Raw genomic sequence first — 21,602 nt, 5'->3', positions numbered from 1 at the left:
CTGGGGGAGGAGGTTTGGAGGGGATTTGGGTGCTGAGGAGGGCCCTGGGAGCTAGGGAGGGGGTTTGGATGCTGAGGGAGGGGGTTTGGGTGCTGGGGAGGACTCTGCGTGCTGGGGGAGGGGACCCGGGTGCTGGGGAGGGGGTTTGGGTGCTGAATGAGGGGGTTTGGGTGCTGGGTTGGCCCAGGGTGCTGGGGAGGGGGATAGGGAGGGGGTTTGGGTGCTGGGGAGGGGTTTTGGGTACTGGGGAAAGGGCTCAGGGTGCTGAGGGAGGGGGTTTGGGTGCTGGGGGAGGGGGTTCGGGTGCTGGGGAAGGAGCTAGGGAGGGGGTTGGGTGCTGAGGGAAGGGATCAGGGTGCTGGGGAGGGGGAGTTGGGTGCTGGGGAGGGCTGGGTGCTGGGGAAGGAGTTTGGGAGGGGGTTTGGGTGCTGGGGGAGGGCTCAGGGTGCTGGGGGAGGGGGATAGGGAGGGAATTTGGGTGCCGAGGAGGGAATTTGGGAGGGAGTTGGGTGCTGGGGCAGGGCTCTGGGTGCTGAGGCGGGCTCAGTCTTGAAAGGGGGCTCCTGGTGTTGGGGGGTGGTCAGGGTGCTGGGGGAGGGGTTAGTCTGGTTGGGGGGGGTCAGACTGAAAGGGGGCTCAGGCTGATTTGAGGGAGTCAGGCTGGTTTGGGGGCTCAGGCTGGTGTGGGGGTGTCTGTTTTAGGGGGCTCAATCTGGTGTGGGGGTGTCTGTGTTTTGGGGGGCTCAGGCTAGTTTTGGGGGGCTCAGGCTGGTTTGGGGGTGTCTGTGTTTTGGAGGACTCAGGCTAGTTTTGGGGGGCTCAGGCTGGTGTGGGCGTGACTGTGTTTTGGGGGGCTCAGTCTGGTTTGGGGGCTCATTGTGTTTTGGGGGGCTCAGTCTGGTTTTGGGGGGCTCAGGCTAGTGTGGGAACTCTGTGTTTCGGGGGGCTCAGTCTGGTCTGGGGGGCTCAGTGTGTTTTGGGGGCTCAGGCTGGTTTTGAGGAGTCTGTGTTTTGGATGGCTCAGGCTAGTTTTGGGGGGCTCAGGTTGGTGTGGGGGTGTCTGTGTTTTGGGGGGCTCAGGCTTGTTTTGGGGGGCTCAGGCTGGTGTGGGGTGTCTGTGTTTTGGGGGGCTCAGGCTGGTGTGGGGGTGTCTGTGTTTTGGTGGGCTCAGGCTGGTTTTGGGGGGCTCAGGCTGGTGTGGGGTGTCTGTGTTTTGGAGGGCTCAGGCTGGTTTTGGGGGGCTCAGGCTGGTGTGGGGGTGTCTGTGTTTTGGGGGCTCAGACTGGTTTTGGGGGACAGTGTGTTTTGGGGGCTCAGGCTGGTTTTGGGGGACAGTGTGTTTTAGGGGGCTCAGTCTGGTGTGAGGGTGTCTGTGTTTTGGGGGGCTCAGGCTGGTGTGGGGGTGTCTCACCGACACAGTCGAGCTGCGCCGGGTCCAGCCGGTAGCCGGGGTCACAGCTGCAGGTGAAACCGTCGGGGAGCCGCACGCAGCACCCGTGGCGGCACCCACTGAGCACCCCACACTCCTCCCCTGGGGCTGGGGGGGTCAGGCTGGGGGTCAGCACCCCAAAATCCACCCCCCCTCCACCCCACCCCCTCCCCAAACTCAGCCTCCTCCTCTTCCTTCTCCTCTTCCTCCTCCACCAAGGCTCCGTGGGCTTGGTAGGACCAGGCGTGGGGGTCGGGGTGGGGGTCAGGGTGGGTGTCGGGGGGTTTATAACGGGGTCCCCGAGGTCGGTGAGGGATGAAAGGTAAAGGGGGGGCCTCAAAATCATCCCCCTCGTACCGGGGGGGGGCGTAAAGAGGATCGTGAGCGCCAATGCCGCCAAGCCCCGCCCCGAAAGAGGAAGGGTCGTATTCGGAACGGGGGGGCAGAGTGGGGGGGCGAGGTGGGGCCCCCCGAAATAGTCGGGGCTGTAAGGGGGGGGTAGGGGGGGCGTAAGGGGGGGAGGTGCTCGAAGGGGGGGGCGACGTAGCCCGGGGGGCGCAGAACGTTGCACAGGAACTCGAAGTCGTCTGGGGAGGAGGGAGGGGAGAGAGAGGAGAGAGGGGGGTTATGGGGGACCCCCAGACACAGTAAACGGGAATGGGAGGGGGTTGGGGGGCTGGGGAGGGGGTTGGGGTGTGGGTTTGGGTGCTGGGGAGAGGGTTGGGGAGAGTGGCTGAGTGCTGGGGAGGGGGTTGTGGGGGGGTCAGGGTGCTGGGGAGGGGGTAGAGGAGGGAGTTTCGGTGCTGGGGAGGCGGTTGTGGGGGTTCAGGGTGCTGGGTAGGGATGCTGGGGGTGGGCTCAGTGTGCTGGGGAGGGGGTTTGGGTGCTGGGGAGGGGGTTGTGGGGTGGGGTTGGGTGCTGGGGAGGGAGTGTGGGTGCTGGAGGTGGGCTCAGGGTGCTGGGGAGGGGGTTTGGGTGCTGAGGGAGGGCTCTGGGTGCTATGGAGGGGGTTGGGGAGGGGGTTTGGGTGCTGGGGAGGGGGTTTAGGTGTTGGAGGTGGGCTCAGGGTGCTGGGGAGGGGGTTGGGAGGGCTCTAGGGTGCTGGAGAGGGGGTTGGGGTGGGGGTTTGGGTGATGGGGAGGGGGTTTGGGTGCTGGAGGTGGGCTCAGGGTGCTGGGGAGGGGGTTTGGGTTCTGGGTAGGGTGTTGGGAGAGATCAGGGTGCTGGGGAGGGGGTTTGGGTAGTGGGGGAGGGCTCTGGGTGCTATGGAGGGGGTTGGGGAGGGGGTTTGGGTGCTGGGAGTGTGCTCAGGGTGCTGGGGAGGGGTTTGGGGAGGGGGTTTGGGTGCTGGGGAGGGGGTTTGAGTGCTGGGGGTGGGCTCTGGTGCTGGGGAGGGGGTCTGGGCACTGGGGTGGGCTCTGGGTGCTGGGAGGGGAGTCAGGGTGCTGAGGGGGATTGGTGCTGGGGGGATAAAAACGCCCCCCAAAGGGGTCGTGAGATGGGGGGGTGGGGGGCTACGCGCGACTTTCTTAGTGAGGCACTTGGGGTCCCATCATGGGGGTGCATGGAGGGGTCAGCTGGATCCCTCCCATCGCCACGGGGTGAGTGGGGGATGTTGAGGGGTCCCTGTGTTAGCGGGACCGTGTCCGTTCTCCCTTAACCACTCCTCGACAAATCCCCCGTTTTGTTTTTGCACGATCAAGACTGAGTCAGTCAATTTAGGCACTGCCTTCATAATACAACTATATACTATTCTAAACATTACAAGCAAAAGCAAAATAACCAAAATCCATCTTAACCCTTCTTTGATTAACATAGTCAACCAAGGTGACATCCCCTCAAAAGCTGATTGAAGCCAATTATCAAAAGGGTTATAACCCACCATAATCTTAGCATGGACCTTTAAATATGCCAAAGCTTTGTGAATAGATTCACTATGATCAGAAAGATTGAAACAACACATGCCTTCAAAGTCTTGGCATCCATGCCCTTGTGCCAATAGCAAAAATCAATAGCTGCACGATCTTGCAATAAGGCATGTCTAAGGCTTTTTTGGTCTGCTAACAATTTTTCAGTAACATCAGTAGTAACATTAGCTTGCTGCTCCGACCAACACACTAGTTTTTCTAACTGCCGTAAGGCCTGGGCTGCAGCCAACCCAGGTACAAATGCTGAAGCAAACACATTCGCCGTAATGGACCACAATTGTACTTTACCATCACAATCTCCTTTTAAGTTGTGGGTGTTTCTTGTTTTCTGTAACTTGGTAATTTTTAACCAGTCCTGCTGTCGAGGAGCAAACAAAGTTAGTTTCCCTAAATAACATGGTTTCTAGATCTTTCTCTTGATCTACAGTAAATGCCTCCTCCTGAGCAATGAGGATATCATCCATAAAATGATACACAAGTGCATGTCTAATACTACTTACATCACTAATCAAGCCTTCTAATGTCATTGAAGTTTGGTTACTTTGCTAAGCCAGCATCCTAATTTGCATAGCTGAGTTAATGAAGCAGATACTCTTACACCTGGAGCAAATATACTAGTTGCTATTATTGCTGAGGAAGACCAAAGGTAACATGGTCATCACATTCACCAGTAAATGCACGCACAAATTGTTTTGGACAATGATGTTTCTAAATCATTGTGTGATTAGGCATCAAGATCGTCAGTTGTCCCAAACTGCGTGGTCCCCTGTGTAATCTCGAGGGTATCCCAGGCCATGCCTGGTCCCCACAGATCAGAAAAATTCCCTTTGGTAACTGTATAGGCACAAGACTAGACCTGGATCTTTTTGGTGAAGTATAATTGCACCAAGATATTGTGTTCTTATACACGTCCAGGATGGGATCCACATTCTGTCCCAAATGTTTTGGTATTGGTGGTAAAATTAAACATAACACAAAAATCCATCTTTATAGATCCCAATAATTCTAACTCCTGTGGCTCTGTTGTCATTGTTGGCAACCGTGAAATGATCAAATCCCAGCTGTCAACTTTGCCATTAGCCTGAACTAAGGGATTTGTTTTTAATGCATTTGGTACAGGCCATTGTGCCACATCTGATGGAACTCCCACCAAACAGGTAGAAAAGGGAATATCTGGAGAGGCCATTGATAAACATATTGTAGACTGATTGATTGCTTTGGCCAGTGTAAGCCACATGTTTTGCTTGGGTTGTTGAAATTGCCTAAAACCATTTACCACAATCATTTGAAGCTTCAACAGTATGATAAAATCCTTTTTTTTTACTTCTGATAAAAAAAAAAAAATCCTTCACCAATGAGTCTAAAACACAAACCACCTTTTAGCTTCTCAATGCCAAAATGTTCTGTTCCTGGCACCTAAAACACCTTAGAAAGTTTCCACTGTAAGAAAACCACTATTCATCATCACATTTACAGCAAAATGCACAACATCACGACCAACAGCTTTCACACTCGATGAGACAAGGGACTGAGGATGGAAAGGACGAGCCCAGCGGTCCGTGAGGGCCGGGGCCGGCGGTGTCGGCGCGGTGTGTGTGGGGGGCTCCGGAGACACCGACCGGGCGCGGGAAGCGGCTGCGCGGCGCCGGCTGCGGATGGAAGGGGCGGGGGGGGTCTGGCTCACTCCGTGCCGGCCCCGGCGCCGGCGGCGCAGCCGCTGTTACTCTGTCCCGTGTTTTCTTTGTCTCCCCTCGCATACCCGATGGTGTCCAGGCTAACACGGGGTCGCGCTCCCCCACTCTCCTCTGATCATCCTGCGCCGCACCCCGCCCGACTCCGCCCGCTCGGCATTGCCCTGCGAGTCGTCCCAGGGGGAACTCGGCGGGCTGGGCTCGAATGGGAAGCAGCTCTCCCGCGGGGGCTCTGCTCCGAAGCCCCTTCGCCTCTCTGACTTTGCAAAAACTCTTGTGTAAAGAACTCTTTTTGTTTTTTTCTCTCAGCACGCCCCGCTCAGCGCCGGGCGGCACCGGGCTGGCTCTCAGTGGCAACAGGCTGTGTTTCCACGGTCTCTTGTCGCTCCAGTTTCTTTAATACTTCCTGCAGGAACCTGTCTGCTCCCTTGTCTGTCTCCTTCAGCCTCGGTGCAACGGTCAACGCCTGGGCTGCAGGCATTTCTTTTAAAGTATTTAGCACATCTCTCCAAACGAGACCTAAATCTTTACTGATCTTACTATTGTCCTTGTCACCACTAATAGCGGCTTCCCAGGGAAGGTTTCCAATTTCTCGCCACTCACCAGAAAAGGGAGGTGACACATAATTAGTCCCGATACCAAACAGTCCGGCTGTTGGCTCGGCTGCAGTCTCAGGCACATCAAGCCGCTGAGTTACAGCAGCGGCCAAATCCTTTTCCAACTTATACTTTTTCAAACAGTTAATTACTTCTCTCCATGGTTTCATCAGTTTCCGAGCAGTCTTATCTTCGTCTATAACCAAGTCCCAAAGACAAGTCCCAAATGCTCTCCACTCCTCCTCATCAAAATATTTCTGAGTCCTTACAAAAGCCTTTACAATTACCATGTACAAGTAGACCAGACAAATCGGTCAGTTTAAAGTCCACCCCCTGCTTTTCTAACAAGCGATGTAAAAGTGAGAGTGCTGCCTCCTTATCCATGTTGTCGGATCCTCGTCTCACAGCAACCTGTAGTCACTCCCCCAGGTACAGCAACCTCTGCTTGGGGTCCGGCAGGCTTCCTCCGACGACGACTGCCTCTGCCTCTGGGTTTTCAAGTCTCAGCTCCCCGCAGGCAGGCTCCTTACCCGGTAACACCCAGTGATGGCCCCACGTTGGGAGCCATATGCCGCGAAGTTTTCGGCTCTTGGCCTGAAAAACCCAGATTCTAAGTCTGAAAAACCCAGGCTCAAAGTCTGAAACCCAGGCTCAAAGCCTGAAACCAGACCCTAAGTCTGAAACCAGATGCTAAGTCTGAAAAACCCAGGCTCAAAGCCTGAAAAACCCAGGCTCGAGGCCTACTTCATGCGGCGATCAACCCAGGGTCCGATTCTCAGCTGGGTGGGAAGAAATCAGTCCTACTCAATGTGAGTGATAGCAGAAATCTTCTCTTTATTGAGAGCAGGCTCTAACTTATATCCAGCAGCTTCAAAGCTGACTCAGCAACAGCAGCTAATAGATTACATTCTTATGTTGATCCTACTTGCGGTTTCTGCGATAAGCAAGCTCCCTCACATTTTCCCATCTTCTTTTTCCCCTGTAGTTGTTTTCCACCTTGGGCTGTTAGCTCGTTAGCTGAAAACAGCCCGACCTAGAAGGAAGAGAAAGCGGCCTGCTGTCTGCGTGACAGCAACTGTTTTAACCATGGCTCTGACTCTGGTCTTGATTGTGCATTAAATTCATATAACTAGAACTCAGATTGCCTTGCCCCATCGGGCCTAACATTATACCCTGGGATCCGTGTCCATTCTCCCTTAACCACTCCTCGACAGGGGGGTGCCCCGAGGCTCCCACCTGAGCGGCGCTCGGGGCACAGGGCGCAGTCCACGCCCCAGGCGTGTCCGTACAGGCAGCAGCACTCGCTGTACGGCACCTGCCCGTCCCGCCGCGGCCGCCCGCACACCAGGTCCGGCCGCAGCTCCTGCCAGCACACGGCCCGCGCCGCCGCTGCGCGGGGGGCTGCCGTCACGCGCCGCAACCACCCCCCGCACAGCGCCACACACCCCCAGATCCGCGCTGGCCGCGCAGAATGCGCTTGGGGACTCCAAAGACTCCCCCGAAAACACCCCAAAACTCCCCCTTTTGTCCCTCGCAACTCCACCAAAACGCAACTTTTTCACTCAAAACTCCACCAAAACTCCCCTTTTCCCCTCAAATCTCCTCTAAACTCACACTTTTGCCTCAAAGCTTCACCAAACCTCACTTTTTGCCCTCAAAAGTCCCCCCAAACCCGCCTTTTATCCCTTAAGACCTCAAAACTCCTCCTTTTCCCCTCAAAAGTCCTCTAAACTCCCATTTCTTTCCTCAAAACTCCCCCAACACTCACTTTTTGGCTCAAAACTCCCCCAAAACCTCCTTTTTCCTCTCAAAACCCCCCTTTTATCCTTTAAGACACCAAATCTCCCCCTTTTCCCCTCAGAACTCCCCCAAAGCCCAACTTTTCCCCTCAAATCTCCTCTAAGCTCCCACTTTTGCCTCAAAACTTCACCAAACCTCACTTTTGGACTCAACCCCCCGCCCCCAAAACCCCTCTTTTTCCCCTCAAGACCCCCAAATTCCCCATTTATCCCCTCAAAACTCCGTCAACCCTCACTTTTGGACTCAAAACTCCCCCAAAACCCCCTTTTTCCCCTCAAAACCGCCCTTTTATCCTTTAAGGTCCTTGAAACTTCCCCTTTTCCCCCCAAAACCCCACTTTTCCCCTCAAATCTCCACTAAACTCCCACTTTCTCCTCAAAACTCCTTAAAAACCCCACTTTTCCCCTCAAATCTCCACTAAACTCCCACTTTCTCCTCAAAACTTCTTAAAAACCCCACTTTTTCCCCACAAAACCCCCAAAGCCCCACTTTTCCCCTCAAAACTCTAACAAACACTTTTTCCTCTAAATTCCAAGAAATCCTTTTTTTTCCCACAATACTCCACCAAAATCCTACTTTTTCCCTCAAAACTCCTTCAAGATATGACTTTTTCCCTCCAAAACACCACAAAAACCCCACTTTTTCCTCAAAACTCCACTGAAATCCCTTTTTTCCTAAAAACTCCATCAAAATCCCACTTTTTTACTCTGAAAGCCCCCCAAACCCCCAGTTTTTCCCTCCAAACTCTGCCAGAATCTCAATTTGCCTTCAAAATTGCACCACAACTCCATCAAAAACCCCCTTTTCCCCTCAAATCTCTACTACCACTTTTTCCCTCAAAACCCCTTCAAAACCCAACTTTTTCCCACCAAAACACACCTTTTCCTCTCAAAGCTCCACTGAACTCCACCTTCTCCCCTCAAAACCCCCCTTTTATCCCTTAAGACCCCAAAACCTCCCCTCTTTCCCCTCAAAACCTCCATTTTTCCCCTCAAACCCCCCCTTTTCCCCTCAAAACCCCCCTTTTATCCCTTAAGACCCCAAAACCTCCCCTCTTTCCCCTCAAAACCTCCGTTTTTCCCCTCAAACCCCCCCTTTTCCCCTCAAAAACCCCTCTTTTAACCCTTAAGACCCCAAAACCTCCCATTTTCCCCTCAAAACCACAATTTTTCCCATCAAACTCCCCTTTTCCCCTCAAAACCCCTCTTTTATCCCTTAAGACCCCAAAAACCTCCCCATTTTCTCCTCAAAACCCCCTTTTTGCCCTCGAAGGACCCTTTTCATCCCTTAAGATCCCCAAATCTCTCCTTTTTCTCCTCAAAACCTCCCTTTTTCCTTCTAAAACCCCCTTTTCATCTCAAAAAATTCCTCTTTTAACCCTTAAGACCCCAAAACTTCCCCCTTTTCCCCTCTAAACCCCCCTTTTATTCCTTAAGACCCCCAAACCCCCCTTATCCCCTCAAAATCTGCGTTTTTCCCCTCAATGCCCCCTTTTTCCCTTCAAAACCCCTCTTTTATCCCTTAAGATCCCCAAACCTCCCTTTTCTCACCTCAAAACCACTTTTTATCCCTTAAGATCCTAAAACTCCCCCTTTTTTGCCCTCAAATCTTGCCTTTTATCCCCTAAGACCCCAAACCTTCCTTTTTTCCCTCAAAACCACCTTTTATCCCTTAAGATCCCCAATCTCCCCCCCTTTCCCCTCAAAACCCCCCTTTTATCCTTTAAGACTCCACAACTCTCCCTTTTTCCCCCAAAAGTCTCCTTTCATCCCTTAAGACCACAAAATCTCCCCTTTTTCCCCTCAAAACCCTTTTTCCCCTCAAATCCTTCGTTTTTCCCCTCATCCCAGCCCTTTTTCCCTCAAACTCAACTTTTTCCCTCAAAACTCCACCAAAACTCCCCCTTTCCCCTCAAAACTCCTCTAAACTCCCACTTTTCCCTCAAAACTTCACCAAACCTCACGTTTTGGCTCAAAACTCCCCCCAAACCCCCCTTTTTCCCCTCAATACCCCACTTTTGCCCCTCAAGACCCTCAAACACCCCATTTATCTCCTCAAAACTCCCCCAAAACCCCCCTTTTTCCCCCCTCAAAACCTCTCTTATCCCTTAAGACCCCAAAACTTCCCCATTTTCTCCTCAAAATCCCCTTTATCCCCTCAACCCCCCCCTTTCGACTCAAACCCCTCTTTTATCCCTTAAGACCCCAAAAGCCCCTTTTTCCCCTCAAAACCCCCCTTTTAACCCTTAAGACTCCAAAACTCTCCCTTTTTCCCCTCTAAAGTCTCCTTTTATCCCTTAAGACCCCCAAATCTCCCCTTTTTGCCCTCAAAACCCTTTTTCCCTTCAAAACCTACTTTTTCCCCTCAAAACACCACCAAAACTCCCCTTTTCCCCTCAAAACTCCTCTAAACTCCCACTTTTGCCTCAAAACTTCAGCAAAACCTCACTTTTTGGCTCAAAACTCCCCCCAAACCCCTCTTTTTCCCCTCAAAAGCCCCCTTTCATCCCTTAAGATCCCCAAATCTCTCCTTCATCTCCTCAAAACCTTCCTTTTTCCTACTAAAACCCCGCTTTTCCTCTCAAAAACTCCTCTTTTAACCCTTAAGACCCCAATATCTTCACTTTTTCCCCTCAAAACCCCCCTTTTATTCCTTAAGACCCCCAAAGCCCCCTTATCCCCTCAAAATCTCCGTTTTTCCCCTCAATGCCCCCTTTTTCCCTTCAAAACCCCTTTTATCCCTTAAGATCCCCAAACCTCCCTTTTTTCACCTCAAAACCACTTTTTATCCCTTAAGATCCTAAAACTCCCCCTTTTTTGCCCTCAAAACTTGCCTTTTATCCCTTAAGACCCCAAAACCCCTTTTTCCCCCTCAAAACCCCCTTTTTCCCGCCTTTAGACCCAGAGCCGCCCCTTTTCCCCTCAGCGCCAGGCCCCGCCCCTCCCCTCGGCCCGTCCATTTCTCACGGGGGGGGGCGAAACAAACCCCCCTCATTTTATACAAAACCTTTATTCTGTAACAGTGTGTGTTGGGGTGGGGGGTCCCCCAAACCTCCCCCCGCGACCCCCCAACACTGAGAGGGGGCAGCACAGCGGGTGCCAAGGGGGGACACACGCATAGGTGCCCCCCCCCGCCATCATCCCGAGGGCCACAATGCCGCCCCCCCCCCGCCTTAAATCTCTTGATCTACACAATAAATACGGCGGGGGGCGGCTCAGGCGCGGGGGAGGCAGCGGCGGGGCCAGGCCGGGGGGGCACAGGCAGCGGAACGAGCCCGCGGTGTTGAGGCAGCGGCCGGGCTGGCAGCGGGGGGGGCCCGAACACTCGTCCACGTCTGGGGAGGGCGGCGGCACAGAAGGGGTTAATGGGGTATTGGGGGGGGGGGATGGGGAGGGCTCAGGGTGCTGGGGAGGGGGTTTGGGTGCTGGGGGAGGAGGTTTGGAGGGGATTTGGGTGCTGAGGAGGGGGTTTGGGTGCTGAGGGAGTGGGTTTGGGTGCTGGCTTGGGCTCAGGGTGCAGGGGAGGGTCCTCGGGAGGGGATTTGGGTGCTGGGGAAGGAGTTCGGGAGGGGGTTTGGGTGCTGGGGAGGGGTTTTGGGTGCTGGGGGAGGGCTCAGGATGCTGGGGAGGGGGTTTGGGTGCTGGGGAAGGAGTTTTGGAGGGGGGCTGGGTGCTGGGGAGGGCTCTGGGTGCTGAGGGAGGGGGTTTGGATGCTGGGGGAGGGGGTTTGGGTGCTGGGGAAGGAGCTAGGGAGGGGATCAGGGTGCTGGGGAGGGGGTTTGGGTGCTGGGGGAGGAGCTAGGGAGGGGATCGGGTGCTGAGGGAGGGGATCAGGGTGCTGGGGAGGGGGAGTTGGGTGCTGGGGAGGGCTGGGTGCTGGGGAAGGAGTTCGGGAGGGGGTTTGGGTGCTGGGGAGGGGTTTTGGGTACTGGGGGAAGGGCTCAGGGTGCTGGGAAGGGGGTTTGGGTGCTGGGGAAGGAGTTTTGGAGGGGGGCTGGGTGCTGGGGAGGGCTCTGGGTGCTGAGGGAGGGGGTTTGGATGCTGGGGGAGGAGCTAGGGAGGGGATCGGGTGCTGAGGGAGGGGATCAGGGTGCTGGGGAGGGGGAGTTGGGTGCTGGGGAGGGCTGGGTGCTGGGGAAGGAGTTTGGGAGGGGGTTTGGGTGCTGGGGGAGGGCTCAGGGTGCTGGGGAGGGGGATAGGGAGGGAATTTGGGTGCCGAGGAGGGAATTTGGGAGGGGGTTGGGTGCTGGGGCAGGGCTCTGGGTGCTGAGGCGGGCTCAGTCTTGAAAGGGGGCTCCTGGTGTTGGGGGGTGGTCAGGGTGCTGGGGGAGGGGTCAGTCTGGTTGGGGGGGTCAGACTGAAAGGGGGCTCAGGCTGATTTGAGGGAGTCAGGCTGGTTTGGGGGCTCAGGCTGGTGTGGGGGTGTCTGTTTTAGGGGGCTCAATCTGGTGTGGGGGTGTCTGTGTTTTGGGGGGCTCAGGCTGGTTTGTGGGTGTCTGTGTTTTGGAGGGCTCAGGCTAGTTTTGGGGGGCTCCGGCTGGTGTGGGGGTGTCTGTGTTTTGGGGGGCTCAGGCTGGTTTAGGGGGCTCAGGCTGGTTTTGAGGGGCTCAGGCTGGTGTGGGGGTGTCTGTGTTTTGGGGGACTCAGTGTGTTTTGGGGGGCTCAGGCCGGTTTGGGGGTGTCTGTGTTTTGGAGGGCTCAGGCTGGTTTTGGGGGGCTCAGGCTGGTGTGGGGGTGTCTGTGTTTTGGGGGGCTCAGGCTGGTTTAGGGGGCTCAGGCTGGTTTTGAGGGGCTCAGGCTGGTGTGGGGGTGTCTGTGTTTTGGGGGGCTCAGGCTGGTGTGGGGGTGTCTCACCGACACAGTCGAGCTGCGCCGGGTCCAGCCGGTAGCCGGGGTCACAGCTGCAGGTGAAACCGTCGGGGAGCCGCACGCAGCGCCCGTGGCGGCACCCACTGAGCACCCCACACTCCTCCCCTGGGGCTGGGGGGGTCAGGCTGGGGGTCAGCACCCCAAAATCCACCCCCCCTCCACCCCACCCCCTCCCCAAACTCACCCTCCTCCTCTTCCTCCTCCACCAAGGCTCCGTGGGCTTGGTAGGACCAGGCGTGGGGTCGGGGTGGGGGTCAGGGTGGGGGTCGGGGGGTTCATAACGGGGTCCCCGAGGTCGGTGAGGGATGAAAGGTAAAGGGGGGGCCTCAAAATCATCCCCCTCGTACCGGGGGGGGGCGTAAAGAGGATCGTGAGCGCCGATGCCGCCAAGCCCCGCCCCGAAAGAGGAAGGGTCGTATTCGGAACGGGGGGGGGGCAGAGTGGGGGGGGCGAGGTGGGACCCCCCGAAATAGTCGGGGCTGTAAGGGGGGGGTAGGGGGGGCGTAACGGAGGGTGGTGCTCTGTCGTGGTTTAGGCCCATCAGGGAACAAAGGCCACGATTAGCCTCGAGTACGGAAGAGACTGATGATTGCTCGAGGGCAGGGAGAGCTTAATTGCCGCTTAAGGTTCAGGACAAAACAGACCAGGCTACTCGGTTTGGGGAAGAAAACAGAAAATAATTTAATGCAAAATCAACCAAAACATAACCAAAATGAAACAACCCAGAGTAATACATCAATGGAGAGTCCAACCAGCCTTTTTAAGAACACCTTCTTGCCACCCCTCCCCTCTTCCCGGGTTCAGAGCCCTGATCCCAGTGTTTTCACCTTGCCCCCCCCGAACGCTTCGGGGGGGCAGGCAGGGGGCGTTTCAGTTAGTCGGTTTTCCGAGAGCTTCTGCCGTTTGTCCCTCCTCAGGACGGGTGAACTCCACACCAGTCCTCCCTGCAAGTCCGTGGGGTAACTCACAAGCATGGCAGATCTGCACGGGCTGCTCTGCGGCGCGCAGGCTCTCCAACACGGCCTGGGCCATGGCCATCTCCCCGCACAGTCCCCCGCCCGTCCGGGCTCACCCACACGGAGCTGTTGGTGGCTCTCAGTCTTGCCACGAATCTCCATAAGTTTCAGGGGCACAGCTTGTATTCTCGCCACGGCTTGCAGAAGGGACTCCGGTCTACTGCTTCTCGTTCCTTCCTCCTTCTCTGGCTGAAGGGTCCACGTGGTGGCCTCCATCTTGTATCACTCTCCACCTCCCGACTCGCATTTCAAATTCCCGTCCCCTAAATAGTGATCGCAGAGGCGCCAGATTGGCCCAGCCGGGCCGGAGGTGGGTCTGAACCTAGGAGCCGGGGGAGGGTCTTCACCGCAACCCGCTCCCCCTGTTACCAAGCCAAAAGCTGCTCCTTGCTAAACCAGGACATGCTCTAAGGGGGGCGCAGCGTAGCCCGGGGAGTGCAGAACGTTGCACAGGAACTCGAAGTCGTCTGGGGAGGGGGGAGGAGAGAGAGAGGAGAGAGGGGGGTTATGGGGGACCCCCACACACAGTAAACGGGAATGGGAGGGGGTTGGGGGGCTGGGGAGGGGGTTTGGGTGCTGGGGAGAGGGTTGCGGAGAGGGGCTGAGTGCTGGGGAGGGGGTTGTGGGGGGTCAGGGTGCTGGGTAGGGATGCTGGGGGTGGGCTCAGTGTGCTGGGGAGGGGGTTTGGGTGGGGGTTTGGGTGCTGGGGAGGGGGTTGTGGGGTGGGGTTGGGTGCTGGGGAGGGAGTATGGGTGATGGAGGTGGGCTCAGGGTGCTGGGGAGGGGGTTGGGGTGGGGGTTTGGGTGATGGGGAGGGGGTTTGGGTGCTGTAGGAGGGCTCAGGGTGCTGGGGAGGGGGTTGGGGAGGGGGTTTGGGTGCTGGGGAGGGAGTTGGGAGAGATCAGGGTGCTGGGGAGGGGGTTAGGAGGGCTTGGGCTGCTGGGGAGGGGGTTTAGGTGTTGGGGGTGGGCTCAGGGTGCTGTGGAGGGGGTTGGGAAGGGGGTTTGGGTGCTGGGGGTGGGCTCAGGGGGTCTGGGTGCTGGGAGGGGGTTGGGGGGGACAGGGTGCCGGGAAGGGGGTTTAGGTGTTGGAGGTGGGCTCAGGGTGCTGGGGAGGGGGTTGGGAGGGCTCTAGGGTGCTGGAGAGGGGGTTGGGGTGGGGGTTTGGGTGATGGGGAGGGGGTTTGGGTGCTGTAGGTGGGCTCAGGGTGCTGGGGAGGGGGTTTGGGTGCTGGGGAGGGGGTTGGGCTCAGGGTGCTGGAGAGGGGGTTAGGAGGGCTTGGGCTGCTGGGGAGGGGGTTGGGAAGGGGGTGTGGGTGCTGGGGGTGGGCTCAGGGGGTCTGGGCGCTGGGAGGGGGTTGGGGGGGACAGGGTGCTGGGGAGGGGGTTTGGGTACTGGGGGAGGGCTCTGGGTGCTATGGAGGGGGTTGGGGAGGGGGTTTGGGTGCTGGGGGTGGGCTCAGGGTGCTGGGGAGGGGTTTGGGGAGGGGGCTTGGGTGCTGGGGAGGGGGTTTGAGTGCTGGGGGTGGGCTCTGGGTGCTGGGGAGGGGGTTGGGAAGGGGGTTTGGGTGCTGGGGGTGGGCTCAGGGGGTCTGGGTGTTGGGAGGGGCTTGGGGGGGACAGGGTGCTGGGGAGGGGGTTTGGGTACTAGGGGAGGGCTCTGGGTGCTATGGAGGGGGCTGGGGAGGGGGCTTGGGTGCTGGGGAGGGGGTTTGAGTGCTGGGGGTGGGCTCTGGGTGCTGGGGAGGGGGTCTGGGCACTGGGGTGGGCTCTGGGTGCTGGGAAGGGAGTCAGGGTGCTGAGGGGGAGGGGGATTGGTGCTGGGGGGATAAAAACGGCCCCCAAAGGGGTCGTGAGATGGGGGGGTGGGGGGCTACGCGCGACCTTCTTAGTGAGGCACTTGGGGTCCCATCATGGGGGTGCATGGAGGGGTCAGCTGGATCCCTCCCATCGCCACGGGGTGAGTGGGGGATGTTGAGGGGTCCCTGTGTTAGCGGGGGGGTGCCCCGAGGCTCCCACCTGAGCGGCGCTCGGGGCACAGGGCGCAGTCCACGCCCCAGGCGTGTCCGTACAGGCAGCAGCACTCGCTGTACGGCACCTGCCCGTCCCGCCGCGCCCCCCGCACACCAGCTCCGGCCGCAGCTCCTGCCAGCACACGGCCCGCGCCGCCGCTGCGCGGGGGGCTGCCGTCACGCGCCGCGACCACCCCCCGCACAGCGCCACACACCCCCAGATCCGCGCTGGCCCCGCAGAATGCGCTTGGGGACTCCAAAGACTCCCCCGAAAACACCCCAAAACTCCCCCTTTTGTCCCTCGCAACTCCACCAAAACGCAACTTTTTCACTCAAAACTCCACCAAAACTCCCCTTTTCCCCTCAAATCTCCTCTAAACTCCCACTTTTGCCTCAAAACTTCACCAAAACCTCACTTTTTGGCTCAAAACTCCCCCCAAACCCCCCTTTTTCCCCTCAAAAGCCCCTCTCATCCCTTAAGATCCCCAAATCTCTCCTTTTTCTCCTCAAAACCTTCCTTTTTCCTACTAAAACCCCGCTTTTCCTCTCAAAAACTCCTCTTTTAACCCTTAAGACCCCAAAATCTTCACTTTTTCCCCTCAAAACCCCCCTTTTATTCCTTAAGACCCCCAAAGCCCCCTTATCCCCTCAAAATCTCCGTTTTTCCCCTCAATGCCCCCTTTTTCCCTTCAAAACCCCTTTTATCCCTTAAGATCCCCAAACCTCCCTTTTTTCACCTCAAAACCACTTTTTATCCCTTAAGATCCTAAAACTCCCCCTTTTTTGCCCTCAAAACTTGCCTTTTATCCCTTAAGACCCCAAAACCCCTTTTTCCCCCTCAAAACCCCCTTTTTCCCGCCTTTAGACCCAGAGCCGCCCCTTTTCCCCTCAGCGCCAGGCCCCGCCCCTCCCCTCGGCCCGTCCATTTCTCACGGGGGGGGGCGAAACAAACCCCCCTCATTTTATACAAAACCTTTATTCTGTAACAGTGTGTGTTGGGGTGGGGGGTCCCCCAAACCTCCCCCCGCGACCCCCCAACACTGAGAGGGGGCAGCACAGCGGGTGCCAAGGGGGGACACACGCATAGGTGCCCCCCCCCCGCCATCATCCCGAGGGCCACAATGCCGCCCCCCCCCCCGCCTTAAATCTCTTGATCTACACAATAAATACGGCGGGGGGCGGCTCAGGCGCGGGGGAGGCAGCGGCGGGGCCAGGCCGGGGGGGCACAGGCAGCGGAACGAGCCCGCGGTGTTGAGGCAGCGGCCGGGCTGGCAGCGGGGGGGGCCCGAACACTCGTCCACGTCTGGGGAGGGCGGCGGCACAGAAGGGGTTAATGGGGTATTGGGGGGGGGGGATGGGGAGGGCTCAGGGTGCTGGGGAGGGGGTTTGGGTGCTGGGGGAGGAGGTTTGGAGGGGATTTGGGTGCTGAGGAGGGGGTTTGGGTGCTGAGGGAGTGGGTTTGGGTGCTGGCTTGGGCTCAGGGTGCAGGGGAGGGTCCTCGGGAGGGGATTTGGGTGCTGGGGAAGGAGTTCGGGAGGGGGTTTGGGTGCTGGGGAGGGGTTTTGGGTGCTGGGGGAGGGCTCAGGATGCTGGGGAGGGGGTTTGGGTGCTGGGGAAGGAGTTTTGGAGGGGGGCTGGGTGCTGGGGAGGGCTCTGGGTGCTGAGGGAGGGGGTTTGGATGCTGGGGGAGGGGGTTTGGGTGCTGGGGAAGGAGCTAGGGAGGGGATCAGGGTGCTGGGGAGGGGGTTTGGGTGCTGGGGGAGGAGCTAGGGAGGGGATCGGGTGCTGAGGGAGGGGATCAGGGTGCTGGGGAGGGGGAGTTGGGTGCTGGGGAGGGCTGGGTGCTGGGGAAGGAGTTCGGGAGGGGGTTTGGGTGCTGGGGAGGGGTTTTGGGTACTGGGGGAAGGGCTCAGGGTGCTGGGAAGGGGGTTTGGGTGCTGGGGAAGGAGTTTTGGAGGGGGGCTGGGTGCTGGGGAGGGCTCTGGGTGCTGAGGGAGGGGGTTTGGATGCTGGGGGAGGAGCTAGGGAGGGGATCGGGTGCTGAGGGAGGGGATCAGGGTGCTGGGGAGGGGGAGTTGGGTGCTGGGGAGGGCTGGGTGCTGGGGAAGGAGTTTGGGAGGGGGTTTGGGTGCTGGGGGAGGGCTCAGGGTGCTGGGGAGGGGGATAGGGAGGGAATTTGGGTGCCGAGGAGGGAATTTGGGAGGGGGTTGGGTGCTGGGGCAGGGCTCTGGGTGCTGAGGCGGGCTCAGTCTTGAAAGGGGGCTCCTGGTGTTGGGGGGTGGTCAGGGTGCTGGGGGAGGGGTCAGTCTGGTTGGGGGGGTCAGACTGAAAGGGGGCTCAGGCTGATTTGAGGGAGTCAGGCTGGTTTGGGGGCTCAGGCTGGTGTGGGGGTGTCTGTTTTAGGGGGCTCAATCTGGTGTGGGGGTGTCTGTGTTTTGGGGGGCTCAGGCTGGTTTGTGGGTGTCTGTGTTTTGGAGGGCTCAGGCTAGTTTTGGGGGGCTCCGGCTGGTGTGGGGGTGTCTGTGTTTTGGGGGGCTCAGGCTGGTTTAGGGGGCTCAGGCTGGTTTTGAGGGGCTCAGGCTGGTGTGGGGGTGTCTGTGTTTTGGGGGACTCAGTGTGTTTTGGGGGGCTCAGGCCGGTTTGGGGGTGTCTGTGTTTTGGAGGGCTCAGGCTGGTTTTGGGGGGCTCAGGCTGGTGTGGGGGTGTCTGTGTTTTGGGGGGCTCAGGCTGGTTTAGGGGGCTCAGGCTGGTTTTGAGGGGCTCAGGCTGGTGTGGGGGTGTCTGTGTTTTGGGGGGCTCAGGCTGGTGTGGGGGTGTCTCACCGACACAGTCGAGCTGCGCCGGGTCCAGCCGGTAGCCGGGGTCACAGCTGCAGGTGAAACCGTCGGGGAGCCGCACGCAGCGCCCGTGGCGGCACCCACTGAGCACCCCACACTCCTCCCCTGGGGCTGGGGGGGTCAGGCTGGGGGTCAGCACCCCAAAATCCACCCCCCCTCCACCCCACCCCCTCCCCAAACTCACCCTCCTCCTCTTCCTCCTCCACCAAGGCTCCGTGGGCTTGGTAGGACCAGGCGTGGGGTCGGGGTGGGGGTCAGGGTGGGGGTCGGGGGGTTCATAACGGGGTCCCCGAGGTCGGTGAGGGATGAAAGGTAAAGGGGGGGCCTCAAAATCATCCCCCTCGTACCGGGGGGGGGCGTAAAGAGGATCGTGAGCGCCGATGCCGCCAAGCCCCGCCCCGAAAGAGGAAGGGTCGTATTCGGAACGGGGGGGGGGCAGAGTGGGGGGGGCGAGGTGGGACCCCCCGAAATAGTCGGGGCTGTAAGGGGGGGGTAGGGGGGGCGTAACGGAGGGTGGTGCTCTGTCGTGGTTTAGGCCCATCAGGGAACAAAGGCCACGATTAGCCTCGAGTACGGAAGAGACTGATGATTGCTCGAGGGCAGGGAGAGCTTAATTGCCGCTTAAGGTTCAGGACAAAACAGACCAGGCTACTCGGTTTGGGGAAGAAAACAGAAAATAATTTAATGCAAAATCAACCAAAACATAACCAAAATGAAACAACCCAGAGTAATACATCAATGGAGAGTCCAACCAGCCTTTTTAAGAACACCTTCTTGCCACCCCTCCCCTCTTCCCGGGTTCAGAGCCCTGATCCCAGTGTTTTCACCTTGCCCCCCCCGAACGCTTCGGGGGGGCAGGCAGGGGGCGTTTCAGTTAGTCGGTTTTCCGAGAGCTTCTGCCGTTTGTCCCTCCTCAGGACGGGTGAACTCCACACCAGTCCTCCCTGCAAGTCCGTGGGGTAACTCACAAGCATGGCAGATCTGCACGGGCTGCTCTGCGGCGCGCAGGCTCTCCAACACGGCCTGGGCCATGGCCATCTCCCCGCACAGTCCCCCGCCCGTCCGGGCTCACCCACACGGAGCTGTTGGTGGCTCTCAGTCTTGCCACGAATCTCCATAAGTTTCAGGGGCACAGCTTGTATTCTCGCCACGGCTTGCAGAAGGGACTCCGGTCTACTGCTTCTCGTTCCTTCCTCCTTCTCTGGCTGAAGGGTCCACGTGGTGGCCTCCATCTTGTATCACTCTCCACCTCCCGACTCGCATTTCAAATTCCCGTCCCCTAAATAGTGATCGCAGAGGCGCCAGATTGGCCCAGCCGGGCCGGAGGTGGGTCTGAACCTAGGAGCCGGGGGAGGGTCTTCACCGCAACCCGCTCCCCCTGTTACCAAGCCAAAAGCTGCTCCTTGCTAAACCAGGACATGCTCTAAGGGGGGCGCAGCGTAGCCCGGGGAGTGCAGAACGTTGCACAGGAACTCGAAGTCGTCTGGGGAGGGGGGAGGAGAGAGAGAGGAGAGAGGGGGGTTATGGGGGACCCCCACACACAGTAAACGGGAATGGGAGGGGGTTGGGGGGCTGGGGAGGGGGTTTGGGTGCTGGGGAGAGGGTTGCGGAGAGGGGCTGAGTGCTGGGGAGGGGGTTGTGGGGGGTCAGGGTGCTGGGTAGGGATGCTGGGGGTGGGCTCAGTGTGCTGGGGAGGGGGTTTGGGTGGGGGTTTGGGTGCTGGGGAGGGGGTTGTGGGGTGGGGTTGGGTGCTGGGGAGGGAGTATGGGTGATGGAGGTGGGCTCAGGGTGCTGGGGAGGGGGTTGGGGTGGGGGTTTGGGTGATGGGGAGGGGGTTTGGGTGCTGTAGGAGGGCTCAGGGTGCTGGGGAGGGGGTTGGGGAGGGGGTTTGGGTGCTGGGGAGGGAGTTGGGAGAGATCAGGGTGCTGGGGAGGGGGTTAGGAGGGCTTGGGCTGCTGGGGAGGGGGTTTAGGTGTTGGGGGTGGGCTCAGGGTGCTGTGGAGGGGGTTGGGAAGGGGGTTTGGGTGCTGGGGGTGGGCTCAGGGGGTCTGGGTGCTGGGAGGGGGTTGGGGGGGACAGGGTGCCGGGAAGGGGGTTTAGGTGTTGGAGGTGGGCTCAGGGTGCTGGGGAGGGGGTTGGGAGGGCTCTAGGGTGCTGGAGAGGGGGTTGGGGTGGGGGTTTGGGTGATGGGGAGGGGGTTTGGGTGCTGTAGGTGGGCTCAGGGTGCTGGGGAGGGGGTTTGGGTGCTGGGGAGGGGGTTGGGCTCAGGGTGCTGGAGAGGGGGTTAGGAGGGCTTGGGCTGCTGGGGAGGGGGTTGGGAAGGGGGTGTGGGTGCTGGGGGTGGGCTCAGGGGGTCTGGGCGCTGGGAGGGGGTTGGGGGGGACAGGGTGCTGGGGAGGGGGTTTGGGTACTGGGGGAGGGCTCTGGGTGCTATGGAGGGGGTTGGGGAGGGGGTTTGGGTGCTGGGGGTGGGCTCAGGGTGCTGGGGAGGGGTTTGGGGAGGGGGCTTGGGTGCTGGGGAGGGGGTTTGAGTGCTGGGGGTGGGCTCTGGGTGCTGGGGAGGGGGTTGGGAAGGGGGTTTGGGTGCTGGGGGTGGGCTCAGGGGGTCTGGGTGTTGGGAGGGGCTTGGGGGGGACAGGGTGCTGGGGAGGGGGTTTGGGTACTAGGGGAGGGCTCTGGGTGCTATGGAGGGGGCTGGGGAGGGGGCTTGGGTGCTGGGGAGGGGGTTTGAGTGCTGGGGGTGGGCTCTGGGTGCTGGGGAGGGGGTCTGGGCACTGGGGTGGGCTCTGGGTGCTGGGAAGGGAGTCAGGGTGCTGAGGGGGAGGGGGATTGGTGCTGGGGGGATAAAAACGGCCCCCAAAGGGGTCGTGAGATGGGGGGGTGGGGGGCTACGCGCGACCTTCTTAGTGAGGCACTTGGGGTCCCATCATGGGGGTGCATGGAGGGGTCAGCTGGATCCCTCCCATCGCCACGGGGTGAGTGGGGGATGTTGAGGGGTCCCTGTGTTAGCGGGGGGGTGCCCCGAGGCTCCCACCTGAGCGGCGCTCGGGACACAGGGCGCAGTCCACGCCCCAGGCGTGTCCGTACAGGCAGCAGCACTCGCTGTACGGCACCTGCCCGTCCCGCCGCGCCCCCCGCACACCAGCTCCGGCCGCAGCTCCTGCCAGCACACGGCCCGCGCCGCCGCTGCGCGGGGGGCTGCCGTCACGCGCCGCGACCACCCCCCGCACAGCGCCACACACCCCCAGATCCGCGCTGGCCCCGCAGAATGCGCTTGGGGACTCCAAAGACTCCCCCGAAAACACCCCAAAACTCCCCCTTTTGTCCCTCGCAACTCCACCAAAACGCAACTTTTTCACTCAAAACTCCACCAAAACTCCCCTTTTCCCCTCAAATCTCCTCTAAACTCCCACTTTTGCCTCAAAA

This window comes from Colius striatus, chromosome 19 (genome assembly GCF_028858725.1).
Source record: "Colius striatus isolate bColStr4 chromosome 19, bColStr4.1.hap1, whole genome shotgun sequence".
Lineage (NCBI taxonomy): Eukaryota > Metazoa > Chordata > Aves > Coliiformes > Coliidae > Colius > Colius striatus.
Note: the sequence above shows the minus strand (reverse complement) of the source record.